The sequence below is a fragment of the Mustela nivalis genome, assembly GCF_964662115.1.
Source record: "Mustela nivalis genome assembly, chromosome: 7".
Lineage (NCBI taxonomy): Eukaryota > Metazoa > Chordata > Mammalia > Carnivora > Mustelidae > Mustela > Mustela nivalis.
In genome coordinates this window covers 29,267,044-29,285,556 of record NC_139026.1, presented here as the reverse complement: position 1 = coordinate 29,285,556, position 18,513 = coordinate 29,267,044, and positions in this window count along the sequence as shown.

The window sequence follows — 18,513 nt, the reverse complement described above, 5'->3', positions numbered from 1 at the left end:
GGGGCGAGGTAGGCAGGACTGCAGCTCGAGAAAGCCTGAACTGTTGCCATAAATCCAGTAAGAGGACAGACTGCCAGAATCCCAGGAGCTGGGGAGAACCCGAAAGTGACCTACAGAGAAAAACGCATTGCTCAAATCACAGGGAGTCCGGCCCAGTGTGCCAGGGAGGTCCTCAGCGAACCCGCAGAAGTGCCCATGGGGATAGTTCTGCCTGGGTTCAAAGCCAGGAAAAATTAGTTTTAAACATCTGAAGAGCAGGAACCATCACTATATCACTTTGGAGGGTCCGTCTGGGTGAGATCTTCCTTCTCTTTCCTGTGCTTCAAACCAGGAGCCAGAACCCTCTTAGAAAATGAGAAGGAATGGGAAATGGGGAATAAAATGCACCATACCCGATGTTGGATAGGAGAAATAGAAACACTTCCCTCCCCCATCACCTGGCACCCGCTGCAGCTTCTAGTGGTTGGAGTTTGGGGAGCGGGGAAGCTTTGTATTGAATGAATCACAGAGGTTTAACTATCACTTAGAAATGGGTATTTTAATTACTGAAATGAAACTATTTTGTCTTTTTTTCACCAGTGAAAGAAGAGATAAGTCATAGAGCCTCCCCCAACCTTGGGCTTCACCAGTATGTCATCCAGAGACAGCTGAAGATGTAGCCCTTAGGGTGGGCTTGAATGAGCAGCAGAAGAAATGAATCCAGTTGCTTTCTAAGAGCACCTTGTGAATTTTGCTTTTTCGTGAACACAAATGCTACAGATATTTTTAGGTTGTGTCACTAGACCCCCTTTCAAACTGGCATAACAGATTTGGGCACTGTTTCTCAGTGGTTCTCTTGACCCCTCTCTCCCTCTATGCCACCTTCTTGCTCAGTGTAGCGTTCTTCTTGGTTACAACATGGCTGCCAGTAGCAGATGTAACTACAGTCTCCCTGTTCACTCTGATGGGGACAGCATCAGTTCCTGAAACAAAACAAACAAAAACTCCTCAGTTTCCTGCTGAGTGGAACACCTGTAAAGAAATCCCCATGGCCAGGGAAGTGCCAGATACTGGTAGGACTAGGACTATGGGAATTAATCCAGTTAATGCCATGCAATTACCCAGGATCCTCCACAGACGCCAGAGAAAAGGTCAATCCAACCAAAACGCAATGTTGGTACCCAATAGGATAGAAATGGCAGGATGCCAGCGAGATGAGGGACAAAACATGCACCACAGGAGATAAGGAAGGACTGAATAGAAGACAAGGCCATTGAACCATGTTCTTTAAAGAAGAAGAGGGAGTGCCTGGGATTGCAGAGGGGTCAAGGTGGAGAGTGAAATGCAAGAGGGAAGGGCATGGAATGTGTCGGGTCTCTGCTGATGAAGGAATTCATGTCAGAATCCTGCGGCACTAAGCAACGTGATTATACTGCAGAAACCATAAGTGGTTGGTTTGTGGGAACGCGGTGTACAGGGGAAGTGAGGCAGAGATGAGACTGCCAAGCCAAGGAATTTAGACACAGTATGAGTAGAATGTGGCTGGAAACAGATGGCAACTCAACTGAGGAGGTCTTAATAAAGGGACTATTTACAAAGGTGTGGGCAGGATTAAGGGAAAACAAGATGGTGCCGTGTCCTGGGGCTCGCAACAGCAGGGGACCACTTCCATCCTTGCTCTGAAGAGATAAAGAGGCCAGCATCCAGACCCAAAGATCTTAGGGTCTGCTTGATGGGAGCTCCAGTCTTTGGTAGAAGGGAATTGTCAAGTCTAAGAAAACTCAGCGAGGAGGGGTCTGAGGAAATAATAATACCCCAGTCTTTCTCTCTTTTTCCTCAGTAGGAGTGATCTCTGCTGGTTAAAATAACCTGGAAGTCAGTGGGCAAGGGAGCCCCCAGAGTCAGTCCACAGAGATCAAGCATCTTGGGACCCAGAGCAGAGTGGAAAGGAAGGGAGAGTAGATTCAGAGGGACAGACAGAAAACACCCAGCACAGAAGAAGGGACTTGGGGGAAAAAAGAAAAAAACAAAAACAAAAACAAAAACAGACGATATCAGAAAACATCCTCTGGTTCCTGGGAGGTCATTGAAAGTTTCAAAGTTGAGCGCTGCTGGCCTCTAGAGGGAGCCCAAGGATTTCTTTTCTTCCACCCCCACTGCAGAGAAGGAGCAGATGCCGAAGGGGAGAGCCAAAGACCCCAAGAGGAGAGCTCTCCACTGGGAATGGAACTAGCAGGGGTCACGAGATTGCTCCTGGTACAAGAAATTTCCTCTTTGCACTTACATGTACTACATTTGGATTGATTTTTCTTTTTTCTTTTTTTTAAGTAGGCTCCATGCCCCGTGTGTAGCCCAGCTCTGGGCTTGAACTCATGACCCTGAAATCAAGACCTGAGCTGACCTCAAGAGTCTGCTGCCAAACCAACTGAGCCACCCAGGCGCCCCTGGATTGATTTCTAATAATAACGATCTAAATAACCAAAGCTAACACTACATATTCACTGTGTGCCAAGTTCTTGGCTCTCATTTAGTACACAAACTTGTTGGGGTAAATTCCATTGTCACTGTCTTTTTATAGATCAGGAGACTAAAAGAGTCGGGATTTGAACCCACATGACATTGGATGGGTCTCTGCTCTTCTGTCCTCTGTCCTGCTGGTTTAGTCAGCTGGATCCAAGGTTGCCCTTACTTAGAAGACCCAGGGCAGTGTCCATGACAAGGAGACCAGAAAAAAGGAAACATACTGTTAGGATTTGTCTGTATTTAGTAGCTTCCAGTAGAGATTTAATGATGAGCACTGGCTACATGCCAAGACCTGAGCCAGGAGCCAGGGATCCCCAGTGGCCAAGGCAAGAGGTACTACAATGCAGTGCTTAAGAAATTTCCCAGCCAGACTGAGCGGACTTAAGTCCCGTGTCTACTCCACACTACCTGTAGCACTCAGGGCAAGTCGTTTAATTCACTTCCGTTTGTTTCCTCCTCCCTAAAATATAAGTCATAAATACACACAAAGCCCGTAGAGCCAATCCAGGCGTATTGTTAATGTTACAAAGGTATGATCTGCTATTCTTACAGCCCATACTGTCAGCCTTTGAAACTTTACCTTAGACGGAGAGTCACGGAGAGACAAGGTTAGGTTCTTGGTCAAGTGCAAAGGAGCCAAAAAGGCCACACACTGCCTGCCAAGTTCAGCAGGATCCAGGGTTATAAGGGCAAAAGGAGTTTTGGAGGCTGTACTTGGTCCAGCTCAGTTCTTAGGTCCGGAGTCAAAGCTCTAAATTAGAGGCAGCTGGTTCTTTGGCGTTCCAACTCTGATCCATTGATACCGGCTGCCTGAACCACTGTGTTTAGAGGGATTCTCGGACTGCCTCTACCATTAATGAGAACGAATGCCACGAGAGGGAAATGTATCTGCCATTGCTAGAAGATGGAAAGGAATCAGCACGTGGTTCTAGAACAGTGTTCTTTTGCCTGGAATGCCTCTTCAGCAGGAGCATCTGAGCAGGACTCGGAGGTCCCAAGTATAGTCACAGACTAAGGGAACCAGCTGTCCCAGTTCGTTCAGGATGGTCCCGATTGTAGCATTGAGGTCCCACATCCCAGGAAACCCCTCAGTCTTGAGCACCCCCCCCCCACAATTTGCTTCACAAACTTTTCTCCCTTATGCCACTCTTTAAAAAAATAAACAACCTATGAACTCTGACCAGTAGAGATGATTGTTTGTTTTTTAATCTCAGCCAGTTTCAGCCTGTGAGATGCACCATCTTCCTTTCCATTGCGATATGCGGGCCAGATACCCTCCAGGCCCCCCACCCCGTCACAACAGCAGAAGGCATTGCCTTCTCCTTTCTCAGCACCAGTTCCCTGCTCTAGCCATCAAAGTGTCAGCAGGGAATCGAAGGCACCCCCCAAAAGGCTTTAACGGAAAAGCACTTCATGCGGGGATTATTTACAGAGGCATGATCAAGGTTAATGGAAGCAACAAGATCTAGGGAAACACCCAGGGATTAGCCTGCAGCCCTGGAGACCTGGACAGGTGAGGAAATGCTGTTCCCAGCCTACTAAGAGGCAGAGCTGAGTCAGGCAGGCTTGTGGCTGGGGATCTGGCTGGGATTCGGGGCAGGAAGAGTGAGGAGGGAGGAGGAAAAATCCCTGACCTTGCTCTCCTCCCGCGCACGGGCCTCTGCCAGTGTCTCCTTGCCAGAGGACAGGGAAAAGCAAGCGAAATGGCAAGTTTAGTAGCGCTCAGCCTCGCAGGCCGCAGGGTGTGGCAAGGAAAGGCTGAGAAGAACCAGAACAGGCCACCTTGTTGTCACCCAGCTTCCGCTCCGGTCCTTTCCTTAGCTAAGAGACTGTGCCCTCCCACACGGGGAAATACACAACCTCTCATCCACCAGTGTGTCATGAGAGGCGTCAGAGTTCAGTCACTCTCCTTCCTGGAACCTCGACTGTCCACACCCCCCAGGAGTAAAGCAGCAAGGAAAGGGAGAAGGATAAACACTTGCAGTAAGATGGGTCTACACCGACCCTCCTGACGTCCTTCTCCCACTACTCACCCCGTGACCCCCTCACGCTCAGCTAGCACCCCGGCAAGTGAAGATGTTCTTATCCTAAGGGGTGAGCCCAACCTTCCCACCCACAGGATCCTGGTGCTCTGTGGCTCTGTCTTTATCGACTGGCTGCTGTTTTCCATTGCCCGTTGCTCTTGGACATGAGAGTGCAATCAATCCCGTGGGCTGTGGATAATGTTGGCCCCATTCTGCAGCAACAATCCAATTTCTCCACGATAAGCAGAATCAATCACACTGCCCCATATGCACACCCAGGGCACACTGTCCTTCATGAACAGCCGGAAATGCCCGGGGGGGGGGGCATTCTCAGTGTTGTCTGGTGGAAGTAATCCTCTCGGTTTGGCAGCAGGACCGCAAGTTCACTAGCTACAATGTTTCAGGGACAGGACGAAAATATTCTCGAATCAGTTTATTAAGTGTAACTGAGAGAAGCCACTTCCTCCTCCATTCGTAGTTTTCCAGAACAACGCATTCAACAGCCTCTATTAACCACTGACCTGATCATTTAGAGAACAATATCCTGGCCTCACAAGATGCTATCTTCCAGCGGGGACCATAACTGAGACCTCAGTGCGTCATTCTGCTACCCCGTCAAGCCAGCTGCTTCCAAGTGATGTAAGAACAATGAATTCCATCATGTGAGCCCAAAGCCGTAGTTGTTTCACTGCAAAGGAGTTCCTCACTCAATCAGAGGCAACAATGTGTGTGATACTGTTAGGAAGCAAGAATGTCCTATCCCCTTTAAGGTCCTTCTAGCTAGACTGGGAATCAGATTGGCAAGAGAGAGAGATTAACAGGAGAAAATTAAGTTCGATTTCATATGTACAGGGAATCCACACAGACATGGACATTCCAAAGGCAGGCAACATGAAATATGTATGTCATTCTGCATTAAGGAGAAGGGGGCAGGTATCTGGAACTTCAAAGAGAAGAAATGCAATTCACAGGGAGACAAAAAAGAGTAAATATTTAGCAAACAAATGTTTGCTGGGCCACGCTTGCTCGGTTTCTCCCTTTCCACCGTAACTAGCTCATAGTATAATGTAGTTCTTCATGGTGATAGTTTTCTTCTTGGAACAGGTCCTCTCTCTAAATTCTTTTTAGGCTGTTGTGGGGTGTTACAAAGAGCTTTTCCTGAATCTTCTGGGTTTTAATGGCTTTTTAACTCAAAAACTGTTTTGAGTTAATGACTGTCAAAACAGTCCATTTGGGGCAGCCTGCCCTTGGTCACTGCAATGCCATGGATTGATAAGACAATTTATCAACCATCTCTTGTGGTGTTGGCAGAAGCATCATGGGCAGTAAGGGGAAGTCACTCTGCAGAATATGCAGCTACTCCCACAAGGACAAAGAGCCCCTTCTGTAATGGAGTTGTCCAAAACAATCAGCCTGGATGGCTGGTGTCCTGGGCAATGGTACCAAATAAAGGCTCCGTATGGGCTGCTCTCTTACAAAGTTGTGCATTCATACCGGTAGAAATCAGAATAATTGTGGTAAGAGGAAGTCTGTGTTTTTATTCACATTGATTGCTTCTATCTCTGTTTCCATGGCCACTTGGTACACGGGCTATTTGTGCAAGTATACAGATGGCCAGAAAGGAGGCTCACTTATAACCAAGTACACGTCACGTTGATGACCTCCCTATTTTATCCTTCTACACTGTGGATGTCCCCCAGGGGACACTTCCATGGAGCCCAGATAGTTTCAAAGACTGGTGGCCTTCTCAGAAGTCTGTAATGTAATTTCTCTTTAGGTGATCTTGGCAACAGTCCTCCAATCACATTTAAAAACCACCAAGTCCTTGGTAAGTTGACCAACACATCAGTTTACAACCCACGGATCAGCCGATTTCAGGGAAACTCAGTTATCTCTTCTTTCACATCAAGTGTCCAACCAGAGGTAGCACCCAAAGTTCTGTCCACTGGGAGATTTCCCTCTGACTTGCAGAGGATACATCCTTAAACCAGACAGTGTCCCCGATCTTCTCATGAATTGGTCATGGGGAATTCCCCCACGAGGCCAGAGGGCTGGTTTGAGGGAAAGGCGGGAAGCAGTAGGGAGTCTGAGTCATCTGCTTCTGCAGGGAAGAGAAGTGCTGAGAATAGAGCTGGGTTGTGAGGGAGAAAGAATAATAGCTCACCCACGCGTGTGCAAGTTCTTCACCCTGAAGTTTAAATGGAGTGATTCTTCAGCAAGCTCCTTACTTTCTGTGAGAAAATCCTTGCCATTACAACAGCATCAGTATTACAAGCCAGTAAGGCAATAAAGAACTATCCTTGCGCTCGACATATATTTCTGGCAAATATCATATTTCACAGTCCTTCCTAAATGCACATGAGGTAAAGGGAGATGCATCTAACATCTATGTTTGATTGATTTTTCTCAGAAAGTCTATTTTGAAATGTGAGCCTCTGATAAATTCCTTATGGGTTTGTTTTTTTTTTTAAGATTTGTTTATTTATTTGAGAGAGGGGCAGAGAGAGTGCTGGAGGGAGGAGTAGAGGGAGTGGGAGAGACGGCCTCAAGCAGACTTCACACTGAGTGTCGAGCACAATGTGGGGCTCCATGCCAGGACCCTGAGATTATGACCTGAGCTGAAGACTTGGCTCCTGAACCTACTGAGCCACCCACTTGCTTTTTAAAAACAAGTGTGAGGGGCTCCTGGGTGGGTCAATGGGTTCAGTGGCTGCCTTCAGCTCAGGTCATGATCCCAGGGTCCTGGGATCGAGCCTTGCATCCGGCTTTCCTCTCAGTGGGGAGTCTTCCCCTCTCTTCCCTCTGCCTGCCGCTCTGCCTACTGTGTTCTCTCTCTCTCTCTCTCTCTCTCTCTCTCTGTCAAATAAATAAATACAATGTTTTAAAAAAAAATAAAATAAAACAAGTTCCATTTTTATATTTTCTTCGGCAGTTCGGGGAAAAATCAGATTAATTTTAGTTTTAGCCTTGGCACTCCTCGATGTCTGCCTTGGTTAAGCATCTCACTCTTGATTTCGGCTCAGGCCATGCTCTTAAGGTCATGAGATCGGGCTCTGCACTGGGCAGGGGGCCTGCTTAAGATTCTCTCTCTCCTCCTCTTTACTCTCCCTACCACCTTCTCACTCCCCCAAACCTCGCACATGCACACACGCTCTCTCTCTCTCTCCCCAAAAAAGAAAAACTAGATTGGTTTTAACTGAACATTATCGAAACTGTTGAAATCCCAATACGGAGTCTTTAAAATAAAATGTGCTTAACTAACCCATGGTGTTAGAATTCAGGAAGGGAATCCTGAGGGAGCAGCTCATGTGTCCTCCTCTGGGTACTGGTCCTGCAGGAGACTTCATTTTGTGACATTACAATAAGATGTGCCCTCGTGATAGATGTACTTTTCTATCTGTACATTATATTTCAACAAGAAGAAAAAAATGAGACGTGTTTTGTATACGGATGACCTCCTTGCCAGTTTCCAGGAACTGGAAACTATGTTATAAAAGTTCATGAACTGCTGCACAATTCAGGCTAAACAGTCAGACCTTCAAAATCAGTTATTAAAGGCCTGCAATGGAAGAAATTGCATTAGATATAGATTGTAGTCTTGTAATCACAAAGTCAAGATTTATTGAGCACCTACGACATACCAGTCAGTAATCTAGATGCCTGGGATGATACAAGTGATCAAAACAGGCAAAAGTCCTCTCCTCGTGGAACCGAGGCCTGCTGAGAAGAGACTGCCAGCAATAAATAAATTGCAGAAGCCCTGAAAACTGAAATAAGTCACCCTTTCGTAAGAGACATTTCCCAGTATAAGGGAAATCCCTATTTGTAAGGGTGTCCCCTTCTCTGCACCAGAAAAAGAAGGATGACCAAATCTCTAGAAACTCTTATCAGTGGAGAAGGTGCAGACTTAACCCTGCATAACAACCATGTGCTTGTTTACTGGGCTTTGCCTGAAAACCGAGTTCATCTGCCCAACATCTTTTGTCTTTAGCTAGACATCATATTTAGGGTGGTAGTTAGGACCATTTGAAGGAGTTACTTAGTTTTCCTGGATGTCTCTCAAGTACACAGGAAGTATACACGTTATTAAACTTCTGTTTGTTTTTCTCCTGTTAATCTGTCTCTTGTTACAGGGGGTCTCAGACAAGAACCTACAGGAGTAGAAGGAAAATGACTTTTCCTCCTCTATGAAAACAAAGAAACCAGCGTGATTAGGAGAGCAAAGGGGAAAGGAGGTCCGGGAATTAATTAAGGGAACGATAATTGGATAATTGTAAGATTTTGATTTTTTCCTTTCAATGAAATGCAGCCCCATTGCAGGAATTTGAGCAGGGAGTGGGATAAGCTAACTAATATTTTCAAAGACTCTGGCTGCCATTCTGAGAATAGATTTCTGAGGATGAGAAAGTCAGGAGGAGCTCAGTCAGGAGGCTATTGCAACGATCCAGGTGAACAGTGACCATGGCTTGGGCCAGGCTGGAGGCAGTGGATGTGTAAATAATTGTCAGAATATGGGTATATTTTGAAGATTGAGCCAACAGGATTTGTTGAAGGATTGGATATGAGATTCTAGAAAAGACAGATGTCAAGGACAATTTTGAGGCTTGGGGCTCCAACAAGGGTGCAGCTGTCATCAGCTCAGATGAAGAAGACTGGGTAGAGCAGGAGTGAGGAGGAAGATTAGTAGTTCAGGGTCAGGCACATTAGATTTGAGGTGTTTATTAAACATCCTAATGGAGAGGTTAAATAGACAGTCAAGTATATATGAATTTAGAGTCCATGATAAATGTGAAGATGCAAATATAAATTTCAGATTAATAGGTGTAGAGATTGTATTTATAAGGCTGAAGTAACCAAAGAGAAAGCATAAAATAAAGAAGAGAACCAATGATTAAGGCCCAGAGTCCTCTAAGAGAAAGACCCGGCAATAGAGAAAAAAGGAACAGTCCATTCTGTCCTAGGATATTCCAAGCCTGGAACAGGAGTAGTCGATCTAACACCACTTCACCACTGTAATAATTACCTCCCAGGAAAAATAAGTCCAAGGACATTTTTCCAGTTTCTATGCCAAGACGCGTTCATGAGTATGTGCACAGTGCCTGGTACATAGGAAGGACTTCCTAATTATTACAAATTGTTGAATGAATTATTTCAAGTCTCCGGAGATTGGCCAAATCCCTTGAGACTTGACCCCTTATTAGAAAATCCTGGTATTTTAAATATATTTAGACTTCCTCCCTCTATCTGCCTTCTAGGCACACAGGGGACTAGATGGGTAAAGGTGGCTCCTACTGGGGACTTAGCTAGAAACCTACAAGCTGCAAAGTGTCTGTTGTTCATCCCTGATCATGAACTTTACCTGGATTCTTTTTTTTTTTTTTTTTGTCCTGAACATTTATCCTGCAGCAACCAAGCATCCTTCTGTCTCACTGGGTCTCTCAGTCCGGACCCTCACTACATTGAACAGCATACTTCCCTGAAGCCTCTGCTTAAATTCACCTCTTCAGAGAAGCCTACTATCACCTTTCCACCTCAAACTCTCTAGTCTCTTCCACTTTCCGTTCTCCTTGTATCACTAACTGCCATTATGTAATATAATGATTTTGATTTGTTTGGTTGGTGCTATGGTTTGAATTGCATCCCCACCCCCCTAAAATTTGCCCATTGAAGCCCTAATCCCCAATGAGCTATATTTAAAGTTAAAAAAGGTTAAACAAGGTCACCCCTTCCTGGGGTAAAGCCCTGATCCGGTAAGATTAGTGTCCTTCTAAGAAGAGACACCAGAAAGTCAGCTCATTCTCTGCCATATAAGGACACAGTGAGAGAGCAGCCTTGCGCAAGCCAGAAGGAGAGCTCTTGCTAGAAACCTTGTCAGCTGGCACCTTGATCTTGAACTTCCTAGCCTCCAAAACTGTGAGAAATAAACGTCTATTGTTTGAGCCACCTTGTCTATGGTATTTTGTTATGGTAGCCCAAGCTGACTAAGCCAGTTGTCACCTCCCACCTATTCCACTAAAACAGTCTCTTTAAAGCAGGTAAAGTCTTTTGTTCTTTCTTTTTCCCCAGTGGAGAGATCTAGAACAAAGCCACGCCCATAGCAGGCAACTCATTAAGTCTTGATGAATGAATCCACTCTCTCAGATCTGGTCAAGATACCACTTAATTAAATAATTATATGGATTACCCACCATGTGGAAAGATCTATGCTCAGCATTAGTCAAAGTGAAGAACATGTGATGCCAGCCCTAGAAAAGTCTGCAGTCCATTTGCTCTGGGTTAGGTTGCTCTCGTAGGCTGATAGCAACTCACTTCCTCCAACTACAAATTTTGTTTCCCGCCAGGCTCCTGAGCAGAAGGGCAGGGCTTCGGGGAATAACAGCCCTCATGTTAGCAGAGGCTCCAGGGTGTTTTCCATGAGAGTCATCTCCGGACAAACAGAGCAGGTTTTCAAAGTAAATTTAGCTCCTCATTTGAGATGAATCGTCTGTATTTTGTCTTATAAATCATGGCCAGCAATCCTTTTCTCAACCTCAGTCCTTGAAGGGTAGAGGAAATGGTGTTTCTGACCAAACAAGTTATAGGACGGGAATCTATTATAAGGCCACTTGGAGGAAAGGGTTTGGAGGAAAATCCACGATTCCCTTGTCAGGAGGGTCTCAGGATCTGATATCCTTGGTTAAACTCTGTGTTTGAAAAGTTCCCAAAGTACACACACACACACACACACACACACGAATTACTGTGTTCAGACGGAAACCAACTAACACAGTAGCACATTGTGTAGAGGTTGATCTTTATTGTGACCTAATTCCATGGATGTGGATGTGAGAGCCCAAACTAGCTATGTGTGGGGGAAAATGTAATAATATTATGGATCCATGAACCCATAAAAGAACAGAAGAGGAAGAGGAAGAAGAAGAAAAGAAGAAGAAGAAGAAGAAGAAGAAGAAGAAGAAGAAGAAGAAGAAGAAGAAGGAGAAGAAGAAGAAGAAGAAGAAAGAAGAAGAGGAAGATGATGATAATAAGCAGTAAGAAAAGCTTTCAGAGTCTCACAGCTCAGTCCCCTGTTAGGAGGTAAAGGGTTTTATTTCTGTCTCAAGCGTAGGCTTAGGCAAACCCAGGTCCTGCTCTTTGTGGTGGGCTTCTGAGCAGGGTAAATGGAAAAAGGGAAATTCCTGGCAAGCCCTGGTTTGGAGATGGTACAAAAAAACCTCAGTAAGTATAGTGTATTTCCTTCTTTCCTGAATCCATACTAACTTGCCCAGTAAAACTTTCTTTAGTCCTTTACTGATTCCAAAACTTATTTTAATTCTTGCCTTTCACTTCTTATTTCCTTCCCCACAGATGGTACTGGGTAAAATATATGCCTGTAAAGAAGTAAATCTTAAAAGACTTTCTTTTCTTTTTTTGGCTTTGAAATGTTTCACATGACTACATGATAGTCCCACCTCGTCCACCCACACTTACATTTTTCCTCTTCCTAGCATTAATAGGTCTAAACATTCAGTTAGGCAGGAAATTCAGAATAAGGAGCTTTGCCTTATTCTCTTGCCTCTTGAAAGAGTTTTTAGAAATATCGAAGAGTTTCAATTCTAGGTACAACAGAGTAAACACATTCATTCCACCCTGTCCCTCCTACTAACTGCAGCTATGAAGTCTGGACAAAATACATGGGTCATCTGAGGACTCTGAAAGTAAATAGTAGTAGGCAGATTGGGGAAGACAACCAAAATGGTGAGTTTATCACTTTTACCCTTCTGATATCCCTTGAAATGAACTCAGGGCCGCTGAAAACCCAGAGTGGGCACAAAGGGACGAACAGAGAGAGCCCCAGGAGAGGTTCTCTGATTCTAGCTCAAATAGTCAGAAAGGGAATTCCTAGTATTCAGAGATGCTGGCAGAAGCCATTATTATATATATTTTTTTCTTTTCTCCATTTTTTTTTTTCTCATTCACTTGTGTCTCCAAGAAATCCTGCAGTAGTGGCAGTAACAGGAGCATGTGGAAACAAAAACTCTGAGAAAGGAGCACATTCCTTTCCAGTTGGAGGAGCCGAGATCCCAAGGGGATGAGGCAAACTACTGTGGCTTTGTCTGTCTCCGTGTTCCCTTATCAGTTGGCCTTAGATGTGGGTCAGTTGCAGAAAGTGAACAACAGAGTAAAGTTACCAAAATCCCAGCTTTCTGGCCAACAGACCAAAGATGAGAGCCCCAGGAATCTAGAAGGTACCAGTGAGTTGACAAAGAGGAAAGAGATCAGGATTGCAACTCCCTAAAGTTGTTTATGAACTTCTGAGCTTACTTCTGATTTGCACATATGTGGATCTGACTCTAAACTACAGGAACATTGAGAACCAAGCAACAGGATTGACTATTGCCCAGATCCTGGACTGGAAGCTGGGAGGTACATACAGGGGACAGATCTGAATAGTACTACAAAGGTTTTATAAACTGGACTGACATTGGAATCATAAAACACATGTGGCTGGTTGGAATTTACCACTTAAACCCAACTGTGTCACTTGTCTGCTAAAATAGAAATATCAACTTTCTTTGTAAGATTTGTCCAGAATCTCATAACATAGTAATCAAGATATCTAGAATACAATCCCAAAGTATGCAGCATATAAAGAACCAAAAAGATCATGACTCATTCAGGAAGAGACAGTTAAGAGATGCCAACTCCAAGATGACATAGATGTTGGAATTATCAAAGACTAGTGGAGCTCTTGCGAAAATGCTCTACCAAGTAAGGAAGTAAACTCTTATATAAATGGAATGATAGAATTACTCCGCCAAGAAATAGAATATATAAAGAAGAACCATTTGAAAATGTCAGCACTGAAAAATATAACAACTTAAAAATAAAAACTCACTGGATAGGCCCAACAGCAAAAGAAGTTAACAAAGAAAAAAGTGAACTTGAAGATAGATCAATAGAAAGTATCCAGTTTGAACAACAACAACAAAAAGATTGAAAAAAAAATAATGCAGACTTTTTTTCATGGGAAAAAATGAAGAGGGGTCTGTAGAACAAAATCCAAAAGTCTCACATTTGTATTGTCAGAGTTTGAGAAGGAAAGAGTCTTGTTCAGAAAAATATTAGAAGAAATAATAGCTGAAAACTTCCCAAATTTATCAAGAGATGTAAGCTTACAGATTCAAGAACTTTAGCATACCTGTAAAGAGATAACCCCCAAGAAATTCACTCCCAGACACGGTAGAATCAAGAAGCTAAAGATTTTAAAAATCATGAAAGCTAATGACAAAGATCAAGTATTGAAGGATATCATTGAAAAATGAGATACATTATTTGTAAGGAAATCATGATTTGAATGACAATAGATTTCTCACCAGATATCATGGGCGGGGGCGGGGGGGATGGAACATTTTTAAAGTGCTGAAGGAAAAGAACTGTCACTGTCAGAATTCCATAACCGGTGAAAATATTCTTCAGTAATTATGGGGAAAAAAAAAACATTTTCAGATGAAGAAAAAATAAGAGAATCCCCTGAGAGTAGGCTTGTTCTAGAATAACAGCTATAAGAAGTTCTTCAGACTGAGTGGAATGCTACTTGAGGAAAACTTATAGCATCAGTCATGAAAGAAGAGCAACACAGTTGATAAATGTCTTGGAAAATATATGCTATTCTTTTACTGAATATTTCAAAATATGCTTGAGGTTGAAAACAAAAATTATAAGACTGATGGAGTTTTAGTGTATATAAATGTAATATATAAGACAGCTACAATATAAATCAGGAAAGAAAGATATCTATATGATGGAAAATATTTTATATTCCACATCAAGTAGTAAAATATCGATTCTAAGTACATTTTGAAAAGTTAAGTATGTGTACTGAAATTTATGAGATTCAGCAAAAGCAGGACTTACAGGAAAATTTATAGTAGTAAATATTTATATTAGAAAAACAGAAAGATTTCCAATCAATCATCTAAATGTCTAATTCATGAGACAAGAGAAAAGGAAAATCAGCCCAAAACAATCAAAAGGATGAACATAAAGATAAGAGCACATATCAATAAAATTGAAAACAGAAACAGGGGCATCTGTGTGGCTCAGTGGGTTAAGGCTCTGCCTTCGGCTCAGGTCATGATCTCAGGGTCCTGGGATTGAGCCCTGCATCAGGCTCTCTGCTCAGTGGGGAGCCTGCTTCCTCCTCTCTCTCTCTGCCTACCTGTGATCTCTGTCAGATAAATAAATAAAATCTTTAAAAATATTTTTTAAAATAAAGAAAACAGAGAAATAATAGAAAAGTCCAAAAAAAACAAAACTTTTTCTTTACAAAGACTAGATATATATTTAGATATATATTTTTTAATATATTTTATACACACCCACACACCTCTAACATGACTGAAAAATGACACATTATCATTATCAAGTATGGAAAGATGTAACACCAGACTCAGCAGACATTAAAAGGATAATAAAGGAATAATATGAGCAACTTTACATATATAAATTCAGCACTTTATATAAATTGATTAATTCATAGTACAGCAATGAAAAAAAAACAACAACAACAATACTCAGCCAGGAAGAACTAGGTAACCTGAATAGTCCTATAACTATTTAAGAACTTAATTCCTAGCTAAAAACCATCCAAAAAGAAAATTTCCAGGTGCAGATAGTTTCACTGTGAATTCTACCAAACATATATAGAAGAACAGCACCAATCACACAAAATCTCTTCCAGAAAACAAAAAAGGAAATAATACTGCCTAATTGATTTTATGAGGTCAGCATTACTTTGATGAAAAAAGAGACAGTTCAAGAAAAGAAAACCAGAGACCAATATTCCTCATGGAAATAGATAAAAAAATCCTCAACAAAATCAAATTCAACAATAAGTAAAAACAATAATATACCATGGCAAGTGGAATTTATCCTGCAAATTCAAGATTGGTTCAAGGTTGAATATCAGTAAACATGATCCACCAATCCACCATGTTAACAGTCTAAAGAGTAACACACACACACACACACACACACACACAACACCAAAACTATGATCTATAGAGAAAAAAATTGATAAATTGGACTTTATCAGAATTAAAAGCTTTTGCTCTGCAAAGGACATTAAGAGCATGAAAAGACAAGTTACAAATCTGGAGAAAATATTTGCAAATCACATTTCCAACAAAGAACTTTTATCCAAAATATATAAAGAACCCTCAAATATCAACAATAAGAAAACAATCCAATTTTAAAACGGACAAAAAACTTGAATACTCTACCAAAGAGGATATAAGCATGGTAAATAAGCCCATGAAAAGATGTTTAACAAAATTAGCCATTAAAGAAATGCAAATTAAAACCATAATTATGCATCTATTAGAGTGGCTAAAATAAAAATAAAATGCCAAGTGGTGGTAAGCAACTGAAACTCTCTTACTTTGCTGGTGGGAATGCAAAATGATACCGGCAGCCTGGAAAAGAATTTGGAAGTGTCTAATAAAAGTAAACATATTTACACCCACTGTATCTAGCAATCCCACTCCTAGGTATTTAATAAATGCGTTTCTAAAAACAAAAACAAACCCCTTTGTCCAAAATTGTTAGTATAGCGGCTCTCGTCATAATCACCCCAAATGGGAAACAACCCAAATGTCCTACTGATAACCAGATAAACTGTAGTACATGTAAATAATGTAAGACTACTCAGCAATACCATGCAACCTACTATTGAATCATGCAACAACTTGGATAAATCTCAAAGGCATTAAGCCAGGTGAAAGGCGCCAGTCTCAGAAGGTTACCTACGAAATAGCCCCATTTATGTGAAATTCTCTAATGGATAGAACCATCCATGATGGACAGCAGACAAATAATCAGTGATCTTTTAGGGATTAGGGGTTGAGGGAGACAGTGATGGCAAAGGGATAACAAGAGGGAGTTTTGGGGCGCTGATGGAACTCTTCTGTATCTTGATCCTGGTGATGGTTGCTTGAATGTATACACGTACTAAAGTTTATGGAGTCACACATACAGAAAATGTAAATTTTATTGTGTGTTAATTAAAAAAACTAGAAAAAAAAAACCAGAGAAGATTACAGAGCTATAAAAAGCAGGCAGAAAATCATCATTTTACTCAATTTTCCCTTTCCATTTCTCTTGGATAGAAAACAGTTTAGGCAATATACTTTCAGATTTAATACTCTACATGTTTGTTCATTCCCAACGTCCATCAAAGTATCCATGAAACTTGAGTCACCAAGTACAGATCTGGAGCAGATAGCTGGGGGAAAGGACAGGCTATCAGAAAGTTAATGACTTGGCTTAATGCCATCTTTTAAAGGAACAAGGAGGACATTCAAACTTAATGGAAGTATTCAGTCCATGAGACAAGGAGACATGCTAAAGCTTTTTAATCAGCCTTTCCTGCAAGATGTTCTAAGAGAGTGCTGGGTCTGCAAATGACTAACTTCAAGTTCTTAAGCTCACAAGGAAGCAATCATTACCTTTCTATGTGCCTCAAGCAAATCTTTGTATGCAACAGAACTGTGACATGGACTCAAAACAAGACTACAAGTGTGGTGTTTTGTATTTGTTTTTGTTTTTGTTTTTGGATAGACTAATGCTCCCTGAGATCTTATCTACCTTATGTGTGGTTGGTCCCAATATCCAGCACATAATAGGTATTCATTCAGTGTTTATTGGATCCAATTGAATATTAGATGGTAGTTCTAACTGGCTAAGATTATTTTAGGATCCTTAGTTCCAGACCAGGTTAATGGTCATGGTAAAAATAGGAGGAAGATACCTGGTAGAAAAAAAATGAGGGTTTTGGTGAAATGCTCTTCATGGTAAGAATGTCACCTTCCAAGTAAGAAAAGAGACGTATCATCCAGAATCCCACCAATGTAAGTCGGGGGAATTGGCCTTGACCCCAGTCTGGGGTCTGGCTCTCCAGCGCCCACAGAGCAGACATCCCGGGGCTAGAACCGGCAGGTGGAGACGGAGACTCACCGGTTTCATGGGGACCTGAAGGCAGTATCTTTTGAACACATCGGGAGTGACCTGCCAACTTGCTTTATCTTGGCTCAACTGGTTTTTGAGTTACTTCAGGAAAGGCGGGGGCACTTTTGTAAGAGTACGTTGCATTACCTCAGAGAACAGTCAGCTCAGGAATGGAGATACCACCAGCGCTGTCTTGGCGTATCTGCTGTGCTCAGGTATTTGCTCCCTCTCTCTACCCAATAGTGTCCTCTGCTTATACATCTGTTCCTGTTCACATTACTGACAAACAGATCTCTCAGAATGTTCTAGTTCCCATGGGTTATAGAATGTTATGGGCCTAGGGTAGTATATCATGCCTAGCCAATGGATGGGCTACCCTTGGGTCATGAATGCCTGTATCTGGGATCACAAGGCACGAATGCAGCACAAAATATCGGGGGCTGGGAGTGATGCCTTTTCCTTCACCAAGTGTGTGCGTGGCAGGAGTTGACATCTAGAGTTTGGGGCTGACAGTGCTTTGGTGCCATTCTTCTTATTCCTTCATATTACACAGCAGGTACAGGGCAAAACAATAGAAGTGGCTCTCTTTCAGCTGGAGGGACACACTCACACAGAAAGATTGTACCAGGTAGTTCTTGTTGACCCTCAGGTGGCACACACAGAGAGAATGCTGCTCTCCTGGTGGTTGCGGCGCCCGACCAGCGCTATATGCACCCTGCGGGGGGGAGCTAGCGCATGTGTTGACCAAGAATGTGAATGAGGCTGTCTTGGGTTTAAATCCCAGTATGGCCCCTTGCTCTGTAATTTCTGAGTAAATAACCTTGCCCTCTGAACTTCAGTTTTCTTAGTTATGAAATGAAGTAATTATCTCTCAGCTTGTTTGAAACAAAATCCTGACCTTCTTACTCTATGACCTAAAATTCCACCTGGTTTCCCATTGCTCGGAATCACATCCCAAGTCCTGAATAGCTGCCAGTGCCCTGAACAGTGTCTGTACCCTCCT